This window comes from Geotrypetes seraphini, chromosome 4 (assembly GCF_902459505.1).
Source record: "Geotrypetes seraphini chromosome 4, aGeoSer1.1, whole genome shotgun sequence".
NCBI classification, from domain to species: Eukaryota; Metazoa; Chordata; class Amphibia; order Gymnophiona; family Dermophiidae; genus Geotrypetes; species Geotrypetes seraphini.
In genome coordinates, this window is record NC_047087.1 from 79,804,278 (window position 1) to 79,824,214 (window position 19,937).

At 44.0% G+C, this 19,937-nt stretch overlaps 1 long non-coding RNA gene across 1 annotated transcript in view; it reads left to right on the top strand.

Moving 5' to 3' along the window:
- Nucleotides 1–4,258: 4,258 nt before the first annotated feature.
- The window catches only part of LOC117358821, a 116,347-nt gene continuing 100,668 nt past the window's right edge, over nucleotides 4,259–19,937 (top strand). The window contains exon 1 of the long non-coding RNA XR_004539099.1: nucleotides 4,259–4,374. This is a non-coding gene — a long non-coding RNA (uncharacterized LOC117358821). The remainder of the gene's footprint in view (nucleotides 4,375–19,937) is intronic.

A 19,937-nucleotide genomic window follows, 5' to 3' on the forward strand; every position in this document is an offset into this window, starting at 1 on the left:
GGCATTGACTACAGGACCAATTGACTGTGCGGGATCTGGCTTGTTTAGTTTTACAATGTATGTGTTGGTGTTCTAGTGCTCACTGCAGTGTTTAAGATGCAGCCTTTTCCTAGGTACACTCTTGTGGTGCGATATGTAGATTGGTACTAAAAATCATATTTTTCATATAGATGGGGGGGGTGTCAAAAAATGATGGGCCCTGGGTGCCACATACCCTAAGTACGCCACTGCCTGCAACTACTCCATATGTACTTCTAATGTCATGACAATTTAGACATAATTTATGTTTTGTTATGTTTGGAATAATGGTTACATATATGAGGTTCAATAAAAGAAAATTTTCACTGCCTGTTTCTATTCTGACCATTTATTCCATTTCATGGTTATTGCAAAAAAAAAAAAAAAAAATTTTTACATGGCGGGGGGGGGGGGGGGGTCAAAAAATGATGGGCCCCGGGTGCCACATACCCTAGGTACGCCACTGCTTTCAGGTATGCCCTGACCTGCCCATGGATCACCCCAACACTAATTGGACAACACCACAACAGTCAGAGGGTATATTCAGTAGCACTGCATGGTAAAATACCCCTGACTATCAAGTTTCAAGTTTTATTAAAATGTGTTATACCATCTATAGTAACTTCTAGGCGGTATACAGTAATAAATTATAAAATATGGAAAACAAACATTAACACTACAGTACAGACATAATATTATTTATGCTAATTACATTTGATTACAAGAGGTTAGAGGGGATAACTACAGTTTTGAATAGGAAAGAATAACATTTAAGGTTAATATACTAGGGGAGGGGAGAATTCCGTTTGTGTAGAAGATATGGAGAAGAAATGAAGCTCATAGATTGAATGCACTGTTGAATAAAAAGGTCTTCAAATTCAATTTAAATTTATCCATAGAAGTTTCTTCATGGCGATAAGAGGGCATGGCGTTCCCTAATTGTGGGGCTGTGACTGAAAATATGGAGGAGCGCGTGGTATCATAAATTATTTGTTGTGGTGCGGGTATCCCCTCCCAGCTCACTGATTTGGAGTTAAGTGCTGTATCTGCATAAATAAGCAGGCACGTAGGACTGCCTTTTGTGAGGTCCAGGAAAGCTAATTAACTATCTGGACACTGACACTGAATATCTGTGTGGCCCAGATCATTTCCAAGTCTGTTAAACAACCGTCCCCAGACACTTTTGTCACTGCTGGATCACACCATGGCAGTCAGAGCAGGCATGCTCCAGTTCAGTTCTACTGCATATCTGCTCTAGGACCAACCAGTGTGATTTAATTGATCAGGAGCCTCGCCTGCCTAGTTAACTCATTTTAAATACTGGCCACAGTTGTGATTTGATACATTATACTAAAGGTGAGAATGATTACAATTTGAAATGAGTCCCAGATGGGCCATTGCCAAAACAAACTCAGCTACCTATTCCCCAAGTAATTCACAGTTAATGCTTTTAAAGGAATAATAATAATTAAAAAAAAAAATCTTGGCACAGATAAATGAGTTTCTGTTAACAGAAAGCATTTACCTCCTGTCTACACCTATAGGCAGTCTAAAAGATGTCTTTTTGATCACCTTTTACTTTAGCAGAACTGGACAAAAAACAAACAAACCTCACAACATTGATATTAATCTTTCTAAAAACAGATAAATAGATAGAAACTGCTATGCCATTAAACATGAACTCTTCTGGCAGATGAACATTTTTGGAAGATTTCCACCTGGCTCACTTTAATAGGTCTGTATAGTGAAGGAAAAATAAGCAGTCTTTGCTTTTCTTTCACCCATTCCCTGCTGCAACTACGTTTGGCTTTCCACAGCTGTTTTAATGGGAAGCTGGAAGAAGTGGATCACATTCAGTTTCCATTTATCTGCTCCAGCATGAAGAAGAGCCGCTGTCTGCCTCCTGCCATACCTACGAAACTGCATTTATTGCACTGTTGCTGTGCAGAATTTAGGGTAATTGCTCGATGTTGAAATACCTTGCGTTTCCACTGTTCCAATCTTATTTTGTTGTCTTCTTTGTTACTATGGAGATTATGCAGTAAATCTTAAATTCTCCACAAAATTGTCTGTAATAGAGTAAATCGATAAGTGTGAATGACAGTGAATTAAGCATATGCCAACAAAAAAAATTGCACAGGCTCATGCAAATGCAGAACATAAGACACAAATTAGAGTGATAATGAATCTCTTTTCACCTCACCCTGTGAATTATAAGGACTTACTTTTATTTTAACTGGCTGGTGTCTTGAATGATGCAGTTGTCTGAATCCTACAGTCTTTGAGTAAGAAGAACTAATGTTTTCATTTCCTTTCATAGTCAAAACAGAGAAAAATACCATTTGAAAGGAGGCCATGCACAAACTCAAACCTGTCTGATCTAGGCCCCTGCTTCTGACCGACCATCACATCAGCAATAAATTAATTGGTTTTTTTCTACCTAATGCAATGTTTCACCCCTTCTGATTAGAGAGCTGCATGGGAACGGGGATGATGAAAATTCTGCAGGATCCACGGGAATCCCACGGGTTCCCCCCCTTGGGTCACAGGTATCCTGTGGGGATACCTCCTTGGGTTATGGGGATCCTCATGGTCTAGGGGATCACACGGGGTTGGAGAGAGCTTCGTTGGTGCACACGCCCTCTTTTCCTGCCTTCCAGCTGGCTCCTCCATTCAGTGTGCAGCGCTCCCAGCACATTAGATGTAGCCGACCTGGAAGTCTTACCCCGATGTCAGAGCTGACGTCGGAGGGAAGACTTCGCATCAGCAGCGTGCAGGGCCCGTTGCCCTGAAAAGAAGCATGTTGTGATTGGTAATTGGCAAGTGTGACCTCTAGCCCCACCCCTTCATAAATGCTTGCTTGCTGCTTTCCCTTCCTCTTTGCTTCGCTGGACTTGGAGTCCATTCTGGATCAGGCTGAGCTACCTGGGAAGTAAACGTGCGCTGTGCATGGCAACAGTTGGAGGAAGACAGCACTATCGAGCCAAAGAGGGGTACATTAGTAATGTTGCAATGGGGAAGGCCAGGAGGAGAATCAGATTTTGTTCATCACACTGAACTGGTCATGATGAAACTGCCCTAGACCCTCTACTATGTATTTTATACTTTTACAATTTTGTTACTTTTTTTTAGACTTTTGATGAAAAATAAAATAAAATTTAATTGTGATTCAAGAAATATTGCAAAAGATTTGAAATGCACACAGTGAACTAGGTGGTTTTCAGTAGCCGGGATGCTGGCACTGCTCTAGTTGCACAATCTGCTGGATTCTAAAATGTTGACAAATAATGCCACTGCTCTAGTTGTGTTGACTTCCTTTTATGCTCAACTCTTTTGCTGATGTATATGTAAAATCTCCTGGTTTAATTTTAGATGTAACCCAGGATAACTTTGCTTTCAGTATAGAATAGAGAACGACATGGTGGCTGATACCCACGCCTAGCCGCAGGGAGCCGTAGGTACCCCGCCGATATGGGGAGCGAGAAAATAGTTGACACCACGGGGACGGGGACAAGGCCATTCACCGCCTCATAGAGCGGTTGATGGTTTTGTCTCCACAGTGAAGGGAACGCGATTTGCAGTCACGGATCGCGCGATCCAGGAGCACCCTCCCGCCCTATCGCCATGTCCTGCCATTTCTCTCCCTCACCCTCACCTTATGTGGCAAATTTAAATGTTGTTTTCCCAGCAGCATGCACGCTTTCAACAAGTCACGCGTGGCCGCAGATACTTCAGTTGAATCCTCCTCTGACACAACAGAAACAGGAAGTTACATCGGAGGAGAAGATTCAACTGAAGCAGCCACGCACAACTTGTTGAAAGCGTGCATGCCACTGGGAGAACAACAATTAAATTTGCCACTGTGACAATCCTGCAACCCTGAGGCTTGTCACAGAGAGATTTGGGAGGAATTACAAGCCCAGATGCAGGAGGGCGAACCAAGTCAGAGCCCGGGGGAGTAAGTCAGCTGACTATCCTGTGAACCCAGTAGGAGAAAGGGAAGCAGGTCCAGAAAGCTGGGACTGCTCTGATAATGTCTGGAGGTCAAACGGTAAAGATTGGCCTGATAGGTTTGCAGAGTCTGTGCAGCAGAAGGCAGCACAGCAGGGAGCCTGGAGAACAGTTCAAGCCAAGGGAAGAAAACTTTCTCCCCTGCCGGAAAAGGGGAGTGGTTTCTTCCCTCAGCTTAAACAGAGACTCTCTAATGAACTAGGGAGGAGAGGAGGAACATGGCAGAAAGGAACCAGCAGATTCTCCAGGAGAAGAGCAGAGCCGGAGCCAGAATCCCAGCCTGAGGCTGAACTAGCCTGGAAACACTCAGTGCCCCTGTCTCTGACCGATTGGGACATGCCAGAGGTACAGGTTAGACACTCTCCTGTGGATCCATGTATGCCTGAACCTATGTTGATAGGAGAAAGCTATAACTTAGGAGAAACCCAGAGTGAACCCATGGAAATCTCCTAAGGAAAAGTGGGGGCAGGGAAAACGTTTTTCTGCCTACTGTTTCTCTGCTGTCATGCTGGAACCTGGGGAAAGGCTAACAGGATGTTAAAGTGTTGCAAACTGCCAAGTTGTGTTCCTGGATGTCGAATTTGAGTAAAGCACAAGAGCTGATAGGTGGTGTTTAAAGCATAGCTTATTTAAGCAAACACTGTGCAGGGAATCTGCCTAAATGTCTTTGGTTCATAGTACCAAACCTCATGCGGGCACAGCTGTTAGCTAATTACATTAGCAAACTGTGGGAGGTAATTTAACTCCGTGTGCTTTTTGAACTGGATAAAGCTCCAACTAGAGAGCTGCACGGGAACGGGGACGACGGGAATCCCGCGGGACCCGCGGGCATCCCGCGGGTTCCCCCTTTGGGTCACGGGGATCCCATGGGGACGCCCCCTAGGGTCACGGGGATCCCGTGGGGACGCCCCCTAGGGTCACGGGGATCCCGTGGGGACGCCCCCTAGGGTCGCGGGGATCCCGTGGGGACGCCTCCGAGGGTCGCGGGGTTTCTGCGGGGCTGGATGTACTCAGTCGCGCGGCTCTTCTCTCTACCTTCTCTGCTTGCAGCACAGAGCCGAACGGAAGTCTTCCCGACGTCAGCGCTGACGTCGGAGGGGAGGGAGGGCTTAAAGCTTAAAGCCCTCCCTCCCTCCGACGTCAGCGCTGACGTCGGGAAGACTTCCGTTCGGCTCTGTGCTGCAAGCAGAGAAGGTAGAGAGAAGAGCCGCGCGACTGAGTCGGGAAGACTTCCGTTTGGCTCTGTGCTGCAGGCAGTGCAGGTAAGGAGGAGAGTAGCCTCGCGGTTCGAGTGGCTACCAAGGGACGGGGCGGTCCGCCCCGCCACACCCCGCCCCGGTTGCAGCACAGCCGGCCAGGTCCCCTTACTTTTGTGGCACTTCCCCGACCGACCGACAACAGCCCCGGTCCGACAATCCTCCCTGCCCTGTAGCCGCGAATCTAAATTATCTTCTTACAGCAGCTGTAATAAGGTAATTTAGATTCGCAGTTAAGGGCAGGGAGGTTTGTCGGACCGGGGCTGTTGTCAGTCGGTCGGGGAAGTGCCACAAAAGTAAGGGGACCTGGCCGGCTGTGCTGCACCCGGGGCGGTAGAGAAGGAGGGGGGGAGAAGGACGCTGAAAGCACTTGAAGACAGAGGAGGGAGAAGGACGCTGAAAGCAAATGGGGGAATACAAAGGGGTGGAAAAGGACGCTGAAAGGCCATGGGAAGGGCGGGGGGGGGGGGAAGGACTCTGAAAGCACTTGTGGAAGACAGAGGGGAAGAAGGATGCTGAAAGCACATGGGGAAGACAAAGGGGTGGAGAAGGACGCTGAAAGGACATGGGGAAGATAAAGGGGTGGAGAAGGACGCTGAAAGGCAATGGGAAGGGCGGGGGGGGGAAGGACTCTGAAAGCACTTGTGGAAGACAGAGGGGGGAGAAGGATGCTGAAAGCACATGGGGAAGACAAAGGGGTGGAGAAGGACGCTGAAAGGACATGGGGAAGACCGGGGGGGGGTGGAGAAGGACGCTGAAAGGCCATGGGGAAGACAGAGAGGGAGAAGGACGCTGAAAGGACATGGGGAAGCAGAGGGGGGAGAAGAACACTGAAAGCACATGTGGAAGACAGAGGGGGGAGAAGGACGCTGACAGGACATGGGGAAGATGGGGGGAGAAGGACGCTGAAAGGAAATGGGGAAGAGAGAGTAGGGAGAAGACGCTGGCAGGGAAGAAGACAGATGCCAGACTATGGGGGGAGCGGAGAGAAGAAGATGGGTGCCAGACCAATTTGGAAGGGGGAAGAAAGGGAGAGGCACAGTAACAGAGCAAATGGAAGATGCAGAAGGAAGAGAGACAGTGGATGGAAGGAATTGAATGAGAACATGAGGAAAGCAGAAACCAGGCAACAAAGGTAGGAAAATAATTATATTTCTTTTTTTTTATTTTGCTTCAGGATAAAGTAGTATATTAGTTGTGTTGATAAAAATTTATAAACATTAGAGGCTCTGGTAGAAACCCATTTGCAAAGTATGTATTCTTCCCAATTAATATTTTCAAATTAATAAAGTCTTTTTGCTTATTTGTAAATGGTTTCTACCAGAGCCTTTAATTCAGTAGCATAATTAAATGAAATAACTATTTCTGAAGTTTATATGGACGGGTGGGGACGGAGGGGATTCCTCGTGGGGACGGGTGGGGACGGAGGGGATTCCTCGCGGGGACGGGTGGGGACGGAGGGATTCCTCACGGGGATGGGTGGGGACGGGTGGGATTCCTCACGGGGACGGGTGGGGACGGGTGGGACTTTGGCGGTACGGGTGGGGACGGGTGGGATTTCTGTCCCCGCGCAACTCTCTAGCTCCAACTAAAAGGACTATTCTGTTTGACCTGCATTATCTCCTGCAGTACAAACGCAGGAAAATTGTTACCAAATAAACAGGTTCTACAAGACTGCTTAGAATAAGAGAACCTGGAACTTTGAGGGGAGTTAGCCCCTTTAATGAATGCACTCTGGTGAAGGAAAATGCTTGTATTATGAGGCATTTAGGAAGTCCAGAGTAGTGGGAATTATATTTTTGATTTTGAATGAACTTTTTCCTGTGTGCAAAATTTATGTTACTAGTGAAACCGGTCTTGCCTGAGGTTGCCAAGGCCAGTGGCCCAATAAAAGCTATGATTTATTATTGAAGCCATTCTGACTGCTGGAGTTTTCTGTGCCAAGAACACACCACATCTAGCACCGGAAAACCATAGGGGTATCCAGCCTGCAAGGTAGCTCTACTTTAAAGGGGCTCACGCCAGGTGTTAGAAGTGTGTCACTGCCTAGCGTTGGAAAACCGCTCGGCCAGAGACTAGGTGGTGACACCACATAAGGTTAGAGTGAGGGAGGGAGGTAAATGGCAGGATGTGGCGATTGGGTGGGAGGGGGCTGCTGGACCACGTGATCCATGACCGCGCGTGTTCCCTTACAGCAGGAAGGAGGGAGTGAAAGGGAATGAGATGCTGGGCCAAGTGGATGAAGAGGGAGACAAATATTGAGAAAGGGGAGGACAGACAGGTGAGCCAGATGCTGGACGCGTGGGGGGAAAGAAGCTAGATGGGGTTGGAGAGGAGAGAGAGACACTGGTGTGGAAGAGGAAGAGAGGGGAAATCTGAACACAAGAGGGTAACAGAAACAGAGGGGAAATTATGTGTATGGGGGAATAGGGACAGAGACATAAAGGGGAGATACATGGGCATGGTATATGGACACGGGGAGGGGGGAGCAATACCGGACACAGGAGGGAATATACAGATACAGAGAGGAGATATTAGAAATGGGGAAAATAGAACACAGAAGGGAGATGGTTTGCATGGACGGGACGGGGTCCGAGCTTGCGGGGATGGGGTGGGGACACAATTTTTCCCTGTGTCATTCTCTAGTATAGAAGTTGACTATATCTACTTGAATGTCAAGTTCCTTGAGCATCATTTCTGCTATTTCTACTGCTAGTACTGTTCCACTCAATTCCAAACATAGAATGATATGAAAGGGTTGGGGTGATAATTTGGATTTGCCAAAAATAAATCCCATTTGAGATACTCCATCTGCATCTGTATTCTTCAAATAGGCCATTTCTTCTAAGATATTTTCAGAAGCATCTGAGAAGATATAGATTTCCCTGTGACAGGCAGGGATATAAGTGTATGAGATGTGCAGTTCAAGAGTCTTTAGAAAATTTTCCATTTCTCCCATTCTTGTGTTTCTGGTGGCTTTCATCAGTACTTTGAGAAAGCTTTCTTAGTAGGGATGATTACTGGAGGCACAAACCCTAGTGGATCATATAAACTATTAACTATAGATAAGATATCTCTGTGTAGAGACTTGAAAGGCCAAGACTTCTGTGAAGTGATGAGGTATCTACTCTTATATAGGGACCTTTAAAATCCTTGGCATGATCTCTGCAGGAAATTTTGTCATTACTTCTGGACTGTTAGAGGTGATTTTGTGAAGTCTAAGATTGACTTCTTCCAGCATTGTTTATGTTCTTTTTAGCAAGTCAATGGCCTCTCTGGCTGTAGGCAAAGATTTCAAGCTATCATCTACATAAGAACATAACAATAGCCTTACTGGGTCAGACCAATATCATGTATCCCATTAACCTGTTTCCATAGTGGCCAATCCAGGTCACAAGTACTTGGAAAAAATCCAAATAGTAGCAACATTCCATTCTACTGATCACAGGACAATCATTGGCTTTCACCTATGTAAAAGTCTTTTTTTTTTCAAAAAAAGTGGCATTTGTGTCACACTTTCTTTCTCCTTCTTAGGCTATCCATCTAAACTTTCATTCTGTATTCTACAATTTTTTGACTGAGTACATGGTTACGATACCACAGGAACCTCGAGTAGTATCTGTAGTCTGGATGCACAAGAAAGCAGTAGAACATTTGCTGGATGTCTGCTGTTATGGCAATAGGTTCTTTCTTTAAGAAAATCATGACTCCCAGTAAGCTGTTGATCATATCATACCCAGAAAGCATGAGATTCTTTGGAGTGAGTGAGATTCCTTGGAATTAAGCACTAGAGTCAAACACAATCCTGATTTGACCTGGTTTTTGTGAATGGTTCACACCAAAGATAGATAAGTACCAGCATTCTTCAGCGATGTACCTGGTTCTGCATAGTCATTAACCAGCATGTTCTGCATGAATGTTATGAGGTGCTGTTTTGTCCCTGGTTTCTTTCACAGAGTCTTTTGCAGTGAACTAAGTTGTGTTTTGGGTGTCTAAAATGGTAGAGAAGCTGCCCAACTGTTAGCCTCATCTCTGGGAAATCCCTTTTCCATGATTCTTAGAAACTCTTGATTCTCTTGAAAGAGTTTGTCATAATCTTTAGTGACTTGGAACACTATTGTCCAGATGGTCTTATAGATCTGATGAAGACGTGTTCTGACAAATGATTGAGCAGAGTCTGTTTTTCTCATAGCTGTAAACCTCTTGGAGATGGTTCTGACAAGACTTGAACAAGGTGGTATGCCCATTGATCAAGATACACATCTACATTTGATTCCCTTAGCCCATCAAGGCAGATGTCACCTACTATCACCCATATAATGTGCCACACTTTCACAAAGAATATATTGATGTCACAAATAAGTGTAGGCAGTGCTGCTTTAGTTTAAGGGGGTGTATATTTCAAAAAACGGAGGAAAAAGCCTCAGAGAGATGCCCTCCCACCACCACAATGGTGGATAAAGGTGGTTGGGTGGTAACCTCATTGGCAGGAAACCTCCATTGCACTCCCTATTAGATAAACTATAAGCAGGGCTGTCTATGCAATCGATAGATGAAAAAAACTTTCAACTTATCTATGATCGGTACACCGACAATGGCCAGCATTTCACCAACTTGCTGCCTCAGGGTGTAACAGAATCCGATCAAACTAGGGCCAGAAAAGAAGATTAAATCAAAAACTGGACTTATACATAACTTCAAACAAGTTTAAAGAAGCCACTCTGACATACCTTTTAGCTGGGACGTGAAGAACGTCTCCTATGATCAAAAAGATGGCCACATCACGACTGTACGGGGTTAAAAGCTCCCGGGAGATGACGTCAAAACCCGGAAGTGGTTGTTCATTAAAAATGCTGATCAAGCTACTGACTCGCAGAGGATCGACGTTACTACGTTGCTGATCACAGTGATTATCAAAGGGAGGAAAACTAAATGCAGTCGAGGTTCAAAAAGGGCTATAATGGCTGTTAAAGACTATGTTGTCTTCCAAAGACAACTAAAAGGTATGTCAGAGTGGCTTCTTTAAACTTGTTTGATGTTATGCATAAGTCCAGTTTTTGATTTAATCTTCTTTTCTGGCCCTAGTTTGATCGGATTCTGTTACACCCTGAGGCAGCAAGTTGGTGAAACGCTGGCCATCGTCGGTGTACCGATCATAGATAAGTTGAAAGTTTTTTTCATCTATCGATTGCATAGACAGCCCTGCTTATAGTTTATCTAATAGGGAGTGCAATGGAGGTTTTCTGCCAATGAGGTTACCACCCAACCACCTTTATCCACCATTGTGGTGGTGGGAGGGCATCTGTCTGAGGCTTTTTCCTCCGTTTTTTGAAATATACACCCCCTTAAACTAAAGCAGCACTGCCTACACTTATTTGTGACATCAATATATTCTTTGTGAAAGTATGGCACATTATATTATCGATATTTCACATATCCGAGTCTCTTTTGTTACCTACTATCACCCATACCAGGTCAAGTCGGTAGGCATATGTTGCATCATTTGGACCTGCTCATGATCCATGAACTCCAACCAGGACTTGTATTCTCGTATCTCTTCCCAGTAAGAGTAGGATCTTGACATTCATGTCCACTGGCTGCAGATGTTTTTCTAATGATTGTAAATGAGGATAATGTCACACAATCTCAGGTGTGATTTCTTCCCTACTGTCTGGTATTTGGTTGCACTCAATTAGAGTTGGTAAATGTGCTTTGCTGCTGCTATCCATTGCTTCTATCATGTAACCACTTGCTTTTCTCCCTGTCTCCTTGTCCTCCCTAAACAGGTTCTAAGATAGTAGGGGTAACAATTTCCATAGATGTCAAAAAAGTCAAATAACTCTGTCCTTGCCAGAGGCTGGTTACTTTGTTCATTAGATATGAAATACATTTTCATTACTTTTTCTGGTTTCTCTTTTTGGATATACCTTTGGCACACAAATCTTGATACATGGCTTTCTACTGAAAACTTCTCCGCACACTTATTTGTAATTAATAGTGATGGAGGGTGGCCAATGTTATGATGATTTTTACAAAGGGCTCCAGGAAAGATCCTAGAAATTACAGACCGGTAAGCCTCAGTTCGGTGCTGGGCAAAATGGTAGAAACAATTATAAAAAATACAATTGTGAAACACGTAGACAAACATGATTTAATGAGATGGAGTCAGCATGGGTTCAGCCGAGGGAGATCTTGCCTCTCAAATTTGCTTGACTTCTTTGAAGGTGTGAATAAACATGTGGATAAAGTGAGCCGGTTGATATAGTGTATCTAGATTTTCAGAAAGCTCTAGGCGCCTGGGCCAATCAAGCCTTAGACTTAGTGGAGATGGGCGGACCCGCTATGCCTAAGGCCTGATTGGTCCAGGCTTCTAGAGCCTGGGACAATCAGGCCTTAGGCTTCGGCGGGATGGGCTGGGAAGGGGCGGGCCCACCTCATTTCGATGAAGCGGGCCTGCCGGCTGGACGGGCATGACCCGTCTGGCCAAAAGAAAAGGTTAGTTTGGTGGGGGGGAGGTTTGGAGACTGTTAGCGCGGGGGGGAGGGTGCGTCTTCGGGCAGGAGGGATTGGGCACCCTCCTGTCAGCGATCGGTAGTGTCGGGTAGGGGGGGCATCTTCTGGCAGGAGGGTTTGGGCACCCTCCTGCTAGATCGGTAGTGTCGGGGTGGGAGGGAGATCGGTAATGTCAGGGGGGGTGGTCGGTAGTGTCGGGGGGAGCATCTTTCGGCATGAGGTTTTGGGCACCCTCCTGCCTGCAATCGGACAGGGGGCCGCGGCCCGCTATACTTATAGCAGCAGAGAGATCCCTTGCTGCGATAAGTGTAGCGGGCCGTGTCTAATCTAACCCGATTCTCTAACCAGCGTCTGTAACATGGACGCCGGTTACAGAATCGGGGTTTAGTGTAGGCCCGATTCTGAATAGGACACCTCTCCCGGGCTTCCTATAAAGAATCAGGGCCTCAGGGCTCCTTTTATGAAGCCGCGTTAGCGGTTTAACGCATGTAATAGCACGCTAAACTGCCAGCCGTGCTAGACGCTAATGCCAACATTGAGCTGGCATTAATTCTAGCTGCGTAGCGTGGGATTAGCATGCGCTAAAAAGCTCTGTACGCTAAAATCGCCAACACGGCTTTGGAAAAGGAGCCCTTAGTCCAGTAATTTTCTACTTTTTTGTTCTGTATTTTTCTGACAGAATGAAAAAAGTGGAAAATCACTGAACTAAGTGTATAGCCCTAAGTGGAGACTGCTGCAACTTTGTTGGTTGGAATGACAACTTTTCAGCAGCCCCTCATACTTTCTCTATAGTAGCAAGGTAGTCAGTTGGTGGAGTTCCTGTGGATCCCTCACTACCTGGGGTGATATGTTCTGGGGGTCTCGTAGCCCACCTGCACACGTGGGCGGAGCTACAAACATAAATTCAGATTTTTCTTGTGTACTGTACAATTACAGATTTCCTGGTAGGTTTGCTGTACTTCTTAATCGGCTTATCATTTCGGAAATAACTGTCTTTCCTACCTCAGGTACATCATCCCAGAAACTAGGATCATTTCTACTTTTCACCCGTTGTTTGATGAACTTTATGAAGACTATAAATGGAGGAAACTTCCTTTGATTGTCCTCATTATACTGTGTACCTATAGATGACCATTTCTCATGGATGTCTTCCAGCAACTTTACTGCAAACTTTTTTTATGCCACAGGATGTATCCAACTAGCTTAATTCTGGAAGACTTGGATCAGCTTTAAATACTTCCAGTTCTTGGAGAAGATCTCCTAGATCCAATAGCTTATCATTATCTTTACTTGTAATTTTTAGACATTTTTCCATTTTCTTCATCAACACCTGTTGGATGGCTTCTGAGCTACCTCTCCCACATTTATTGAAGGACATGGGAGAGGTTGTGCAAAAATGCATCCTTCAATCTCTTCACGTTCTCAAATGACTCAGATCCTAGTTATTTTATCATCAGATTCATCTCTTGCCAAGGGGTGGGCTTCATAATGGTTATGGCATCCTTAAAGTTAAATTTTTACCCTCGGTAGTTTTCTGAGTGAAAGTTAAACTGGATGAGCCTCATGCTCACCATCTTTTTGCATGCCATGTACTAGGTCTTCTTTCTTTAAGGTCTCTAGCATGCTGGCAGTAGGTATCTGTAGCTGGCTACTCTCTGGTGTCTGTCTAGAGTCAGTACATAGTATGGCATGTCAGGTGCTTCTTGCTTAATCACAGGATGTTTAGTTGAACATGGCTGTTCAATATTTACTTGAGCCCAGTTTCCATAAGGCACCAGAGTCTGTGCTTGAAATGAAGCATTGCTCTCGGATTTTTTTTTTTTGATCAAGAGCCAGTAGTAGTGGATCTCTGTGCATGTTTACTTATGGATCACTGTAGTGGAATTTTGTCTCTGTGGCATGCTTCACCTTAGACTTGCCTCTCTCAGGCAAACTGGACTTTGGTGTAATGTAGAGGAACACACTTTTCCTTTCCACCTCCTTTACTAAAGCGTAGTGCGGGTTTTAGCGCCAGCAGTAGACGACAGCCGCCGCTCATAGGAATTCTATGAGAGTCAGAGCAGTTACCACCACTGCTGGTGCTAAAACCCACAGTGCGCATTAGTAAAAGAGGGGGTTGGTTTATTGACTCTTCTGAGTCAAACTGTGATTGTGCACTCTGTGCTGAAGTGTGGGCCTTTACTTAGGTTGCTGTGTGCTGGGCAGTACCTTCTGCTATGGTTGCCTAAGCTGGCTATTGGTTATTATAAATAGTATAAAAATTTTAAATAAATATCATAAGATTAAACAAAATTTTAAAAGATTTGTATTTTTTTATGATGCACATAATTAAGCTGTGAAGTCTGTTGCTAGAGCATACATTCAAGGCGACTAATACAGTGGGACAAAAAAGAGGTCTGGACAAGTTCCTGGATTAAAAGTCCATAAAAATATATATATTAGCCAAATAGACTTGGGGATCAATTGTTCATTTTTGGAAATTAGATACTTTTTGAGATCTGGTAGGCTAGAACTGGCCCCTGTTGGACACTGGATGCTGGGATTGATAGACTTTCATATGTTCCTATTTATGAAGGTACAAAGTCTCTATATAATAGGCAATAAATAAGCGTAGGTTTTTTAAAGAAAATTTGTATAGCTTTGCTGATATAGGACCACTTTTACAAAGCTGCAGTAGCGATGCTGCCATGGTAAATGCACAAAGCCCATAAGAATTGAGTGGGCTTCGGTGTATTTGCCACAGCAGCATCGCTACTGCAGCTTTGTAAAAGGGACCCATACAATTAATGCCAACCATTATGTCCAAAATGTTGTCCTTTTTGGTATCTTTAAAAAAAGCCCTTTTTCAGCAAGCAGAAAATACTGACTACATTTTGAACATAGATCCTATTTTCGTTTAGTCTTTTTTTTTTTAAGTTCCCAAATTTTATTGAAATTTTATATAATAACATACAATAAAGCAGGAGAAACATATTAAACAAATTGTTCATAACACTGTTAACACAAAGCTTAGGATATTAAAAGACGAAATCCTTGAAATGAAACTCCCTCTCTCCCCCTCCCCAAACACACCCCACCCATCCCATTTGCAGAGGGTGAAAAACCAACATCCATCCATATCTACATGCATAGATCTCCATTCTTTCACTATAATTCAACTATTATCTGTAAACTTTTGTATGGGTGCCCATACAAGAATTTGCAGATAATAGTCTTTGTGTTATTTTCTTTTGAAATTTGCCTCAGCAATTTCCTCCTATATTTTGGGAACTTTCAGTTCTGTAGGAAGAAGGCCGGGATGTTTCATTTTCAACTATCTGGGAATTAAAAAGAAATTCCACCCAGCAGCCTAGAATTCATTTTAGAAATGGGTTTGATAGACAAAACAGGAAAAAGCAAACATGGGAAATGTGACACTTCCAAAAACCGTATTTTCATAAGACATTAGTGCTACCTGCCAATTTTGTTTCATTAAAAAAAAAGGTTTCATTTTGCTAATCAAATCCAGCTATACGGTATCTGGCTTATAATCAGCGCTATTGAAACACACTCAGATTATTTTTACAAGACAGTTTTATAGTGTGACAAGGTTTTCACAGCTCAGAGATCATTTTTAGTTCTGTCCATGCTATCGCTAATGGACCTGGTGATGCCTTCACTGTCACAGTGATGAATTGATAATATTCCCAAGAGTCCATGGAAGTAAATGGTTAGGGGACAGTAGCCTATAGGAGATGACTTAAAATATGTCTGTTGCTTCATGAAAAATGTCAGGACGGTATTCAGTGACAATTGGAATCTCTGCAGTTTTTGACACTTCTAAAGAGTACTCTCTGAGATTAAGGGGCAATAACAATTTTTTTGTTTCCTAGCCTGCCTTTCCAAATAACACTCAAGGCAGCAAATATTATAAGTCCATTCCCCAAAGAGTTTACAATTTAAGTGTGTACCTTAGGCAACAGCATTTATTTTGAGATTCCACTGCCAGTTTGCAAGTGGCTCAGTTCTTCAGGTAACCTTTCTGGGGTAAACCTCATGTATTACCAATGAGTGTCAGTATGTCTTACCTGGTCACTGTTATCCACACTATGATTACGCGGAATTTGGTGCTGGAGGTTTTTAATAGGTATGGTGGGCAGTAGTTGAGATCACAGGTTGCGTGGCTGTAATTTTTGTAGGATTTGTTTAAGTCAGACCATTGTATTGTGGGGAAGTGGGACCAGGTTTTATCTGCCGCTGTTGAATCTTTTTCTGTGGGGGGCATTGTGATCTCTTCTAGGTGGGTTGGGCTTCCGGAGAGGGTGGACCTGGCAGTTATGATTTTTTTTTTTTTTTAGCCGAATACTTTAAAAACACAATCATAACTGTCAGGTCCACCCTCTCTAGAAGCCCAACCCACCTAGAAGAGATCACAATGCCCCCCACAGAAAAAGATTCAGCAGCAGCAGATAGAACCTGGTCCCACTTCCCCACAATACAATGATCTGACCTAAACAAACTCTATAAAAAATACAGCCATGCAACCTGTGATCTCAACTACTGCCCACCATGCCTATTAAAAACCTCCAGCACCAAATTCTGCACTCTCCTCTTACAATGGATACAAACCATGCTTACAGATGGCCTTTTTCCGCAAGACCTCAGTGAAATCGTTGTCACCCTGATCCTAAAAGACCCTAAAGGAGCAACAGACCTACATTAGACCCATAGCCTCAATACCAATAGACAACTATAGACCCATAGCCTCAATACCACTCTATGTCAAACTAATGGAAGGCCTGGTAGCCAAACTCCTCACCAACTACCTAGAAGACCACAACATACTCCATCCTACACAATCGGGTTTCAAAACCAACTACAGCACAGAGACTCTATTAGGCTCCCTCCTGGACACAGATAGAAAACACCTCAGCGCGGTAAAAAAATGCTGATTATACAGCTAGAACTCACCGCAGCATTTGACCTGGTGGACCACAACATCCTATTACAAATACTAGAAACAATAGGAGTCACAGACAAGGTTCACACATGGTTTCAAGGCTTCCTACAATCCAGAACACAGAGTCAAGTTGAACAAAGAAAAATCAGAACCATGGTCCAACCCCTGTGGCATACCCCAAGGATCTCCACTATCCCCAACTCTCTTCAATCTCTACATTGCATCCCTCGGCACCTGCCTGGACTAATTAGGCTTAACCTCCTATAGTATGCAGATGACATCACCATTCTCCTCCCTTTTGACCAACCAACATCCTCCATGACAGACACTCTACACAGGACACTTGAAACAGTTGCAACATGGATGAATAATCACAAACTGAAACTGAACCCAGACAAGACAAAATTCATTCTCCTAAAAAATAATAAAACCCCAACTATAACAAATCTAATTATAAACTCAATCACATACCCTATACAACCCACTCTAAAACTTCTAGGAATGACAATTGACAAATGCTGTACCATGCAACCACAAATCAACAAAACAATACAAAAATGATTTGGGGTCATGAGAAACTTAGGCAGGTTCGTAAATTCTTCAACAGAACACAATTCCAGCTCTTGGTCCAGTCCCTAGTCCTAGGTCTTCTAGACTACTGCAACATACTCTATCTCCCCTGTCCCACAAGCATGATAAAACAACTATAAACTGTTCAAAACACGGCGCTAAGACTTATCTATTCACTGAGGAAACACGACCACATCAAGGCGACGTACCTAGACTCACACTGGCTCCCAATACAATCAAGAGTACAATTCAAATTCTACTGCCTATTATTTAAAACCATAAATGGAGACAGCCCAGTCTACCTAAATAACCTCCTAATCCAAACTACCTCAACCAGACACAGGAGAACGCACAAACCGTTCACTCATCCCCCAATTAGAGACGTCAAATGAAAAAAACTGTACGACGGCCTTCTAGCCACTCAAGCAGCAAAACTAGACTACCAACTCTCCAATTTACTGATAACGACTGCAGACTACAAATCGTTTAGAAAAGAAATAAAAACCATCCTATTCAAGACATCCTTTAAGACAAACTAAAACTGCAAGACTCATCCCAATTCTCTGTAACAAACCGCTCTACTATTCAATTCCTCTGGAAATGGCCAGATAACTTCTTTTGTAGTCCGCCTTGAACTGCAAGGTATTGACAGAATAGAAATCACTAATGTAATGTAACGTAATTATTACTTCCTCTCAGATGCCAACTCTTGCCTTCGTGTATCCATTTATAAATCAAATATTTGCTTAGTTTTGTTGCCATAACTTAATTACTGCCAATCTAGTACTGCCTAATTGATTCCTAGCTGGTCTATATTTCATTTTAGACTTGGGTTTTGTACTTTGTAGTTTGCCTTGTTTCTCAATCTGATTTCCAGCTGAACACTAGCCCTACTCCTATACATGTTGACCTCCAGAATCTTGTAGGTGAGGCCGGTGACCCGTCAAATGAGCGCAGGACAATTGCGCTCAGAATATGGATATCCAAGTCAGTACATCATGTATGGATGGCCATTTCTAATTTATTTTAGAGCAGGATCTGATGACATACAGTCTGTTCTAAAATACCTGAAAATGAACACCCATTAAAAAAACTGAAACATTTAAATTATGAATTGGATAAAACATAGGACATGGAAATCTTTGAGGCAGCATTGGTACATATCTATATATATAAAATCGGAGGTGTGTATGTGTGTATGTGCCACGATCACGCAAAAATGGCTTGACCGATTTGAACGAACCTTGGTATGCAGATCCCTCACTACCTGGGGTGATATGTTCTGGGGGTCTCGTGGCCCACCTGCACATGTGGGCGGAGGTACAAACAGAAAATCAGATTTCACCCATTCACGTCCATGGAAAAAATGTAAAAAGCTGCCATTCTCACTGTAATTCAAAACCGGCTTGACCGAATTGAACGAAACTTGGTATGCAGATCCCTCATTACCTGGGGTGATATGTTATGGGGGTCTCGCAGCCCACCTGCACACGTGGGCGGAGCTACAAACATAATTTCAGATTTCACCCATTCATGTCAATGGAAAAAATGTTAAAAGCTGCCATTCTCACAGTAATTCAAAAACGGCTTGACCGATTTGAACGAAACTTGGTATGCAGATCCCTCACTACCTGGGGTGATATGTTCTGGGGGTCTCGCGGCCCACCTGCACACGTGGGCGGAGCTACAAACATAAACTCAGATTTCACCCATTCATGTCAATGGAAAAAATGTAAAAAGCTGCCATTCTCACTGTAATTCAAAAACGGCTTGACCGATTTGAACGAAACTTGGTATGCAGATCCCTCACTACCTGGGGTGATATGTTCTGGGGGTCTCGTGGCCCACCTGCACACGTGGGCAGAGCTACAAACAGAAAATCAGATTTCACCCATTCATGTCAATGGAAAAAAATGTTAAAAGCTGCCATTCTCACAGTAATTCAAAAACGGCTTGACCGATTTGAACGAACCTTGGTATGCAGATCCCTCACTACCTGGGGTGATATGTTCTGGGGGTCTCGTGGCCCACCTGCACATGTGGGCGGAGGTACAAACAGAAAATCAGATTTCACCCATTCACGTCAATGGAAAAAATGTAAAAAGCTGCCATTCTCACTGTAATTCAAAACCGGCTTGACCGATTTGAACGAAACTTGGTATGCAGATCCCTCACTACCTGGGGTGATATGTTCTGGGGGTCTCGCAGCCCACCTGCACACGTGGGCGGAGCTACAAACATAATTTCAGATTTCACCCATTCATGTCAATGGAAAAAATGTTAAAAGCTGCCATTCTCACAGTAATTCAAAAACGGCTTGACCGATTTGAACGAAACTTGGTATGCAGATCCCTCACTACCTGGGGTGATATGTTCTGGGGGTCTCGCGGCCCACCTGCACACGTGGGCGGAGCTACAAACATAAACTCAGATTTCACCCATTCATGTCAATGGAAAAAATGTAAAAAGCTGCCATTCTCACTGTAATTCAAAAACGGCTTGACCGATTTGAACGAAACTTGGTATGCAGATCCCTCACTACCTGGGGTGATATGTTCTGGGGGTCTCGCGGCCCACCTGCACACGTGGGCGGAGCTACAAACATAAACTCAGATTTCACCCATTCATTG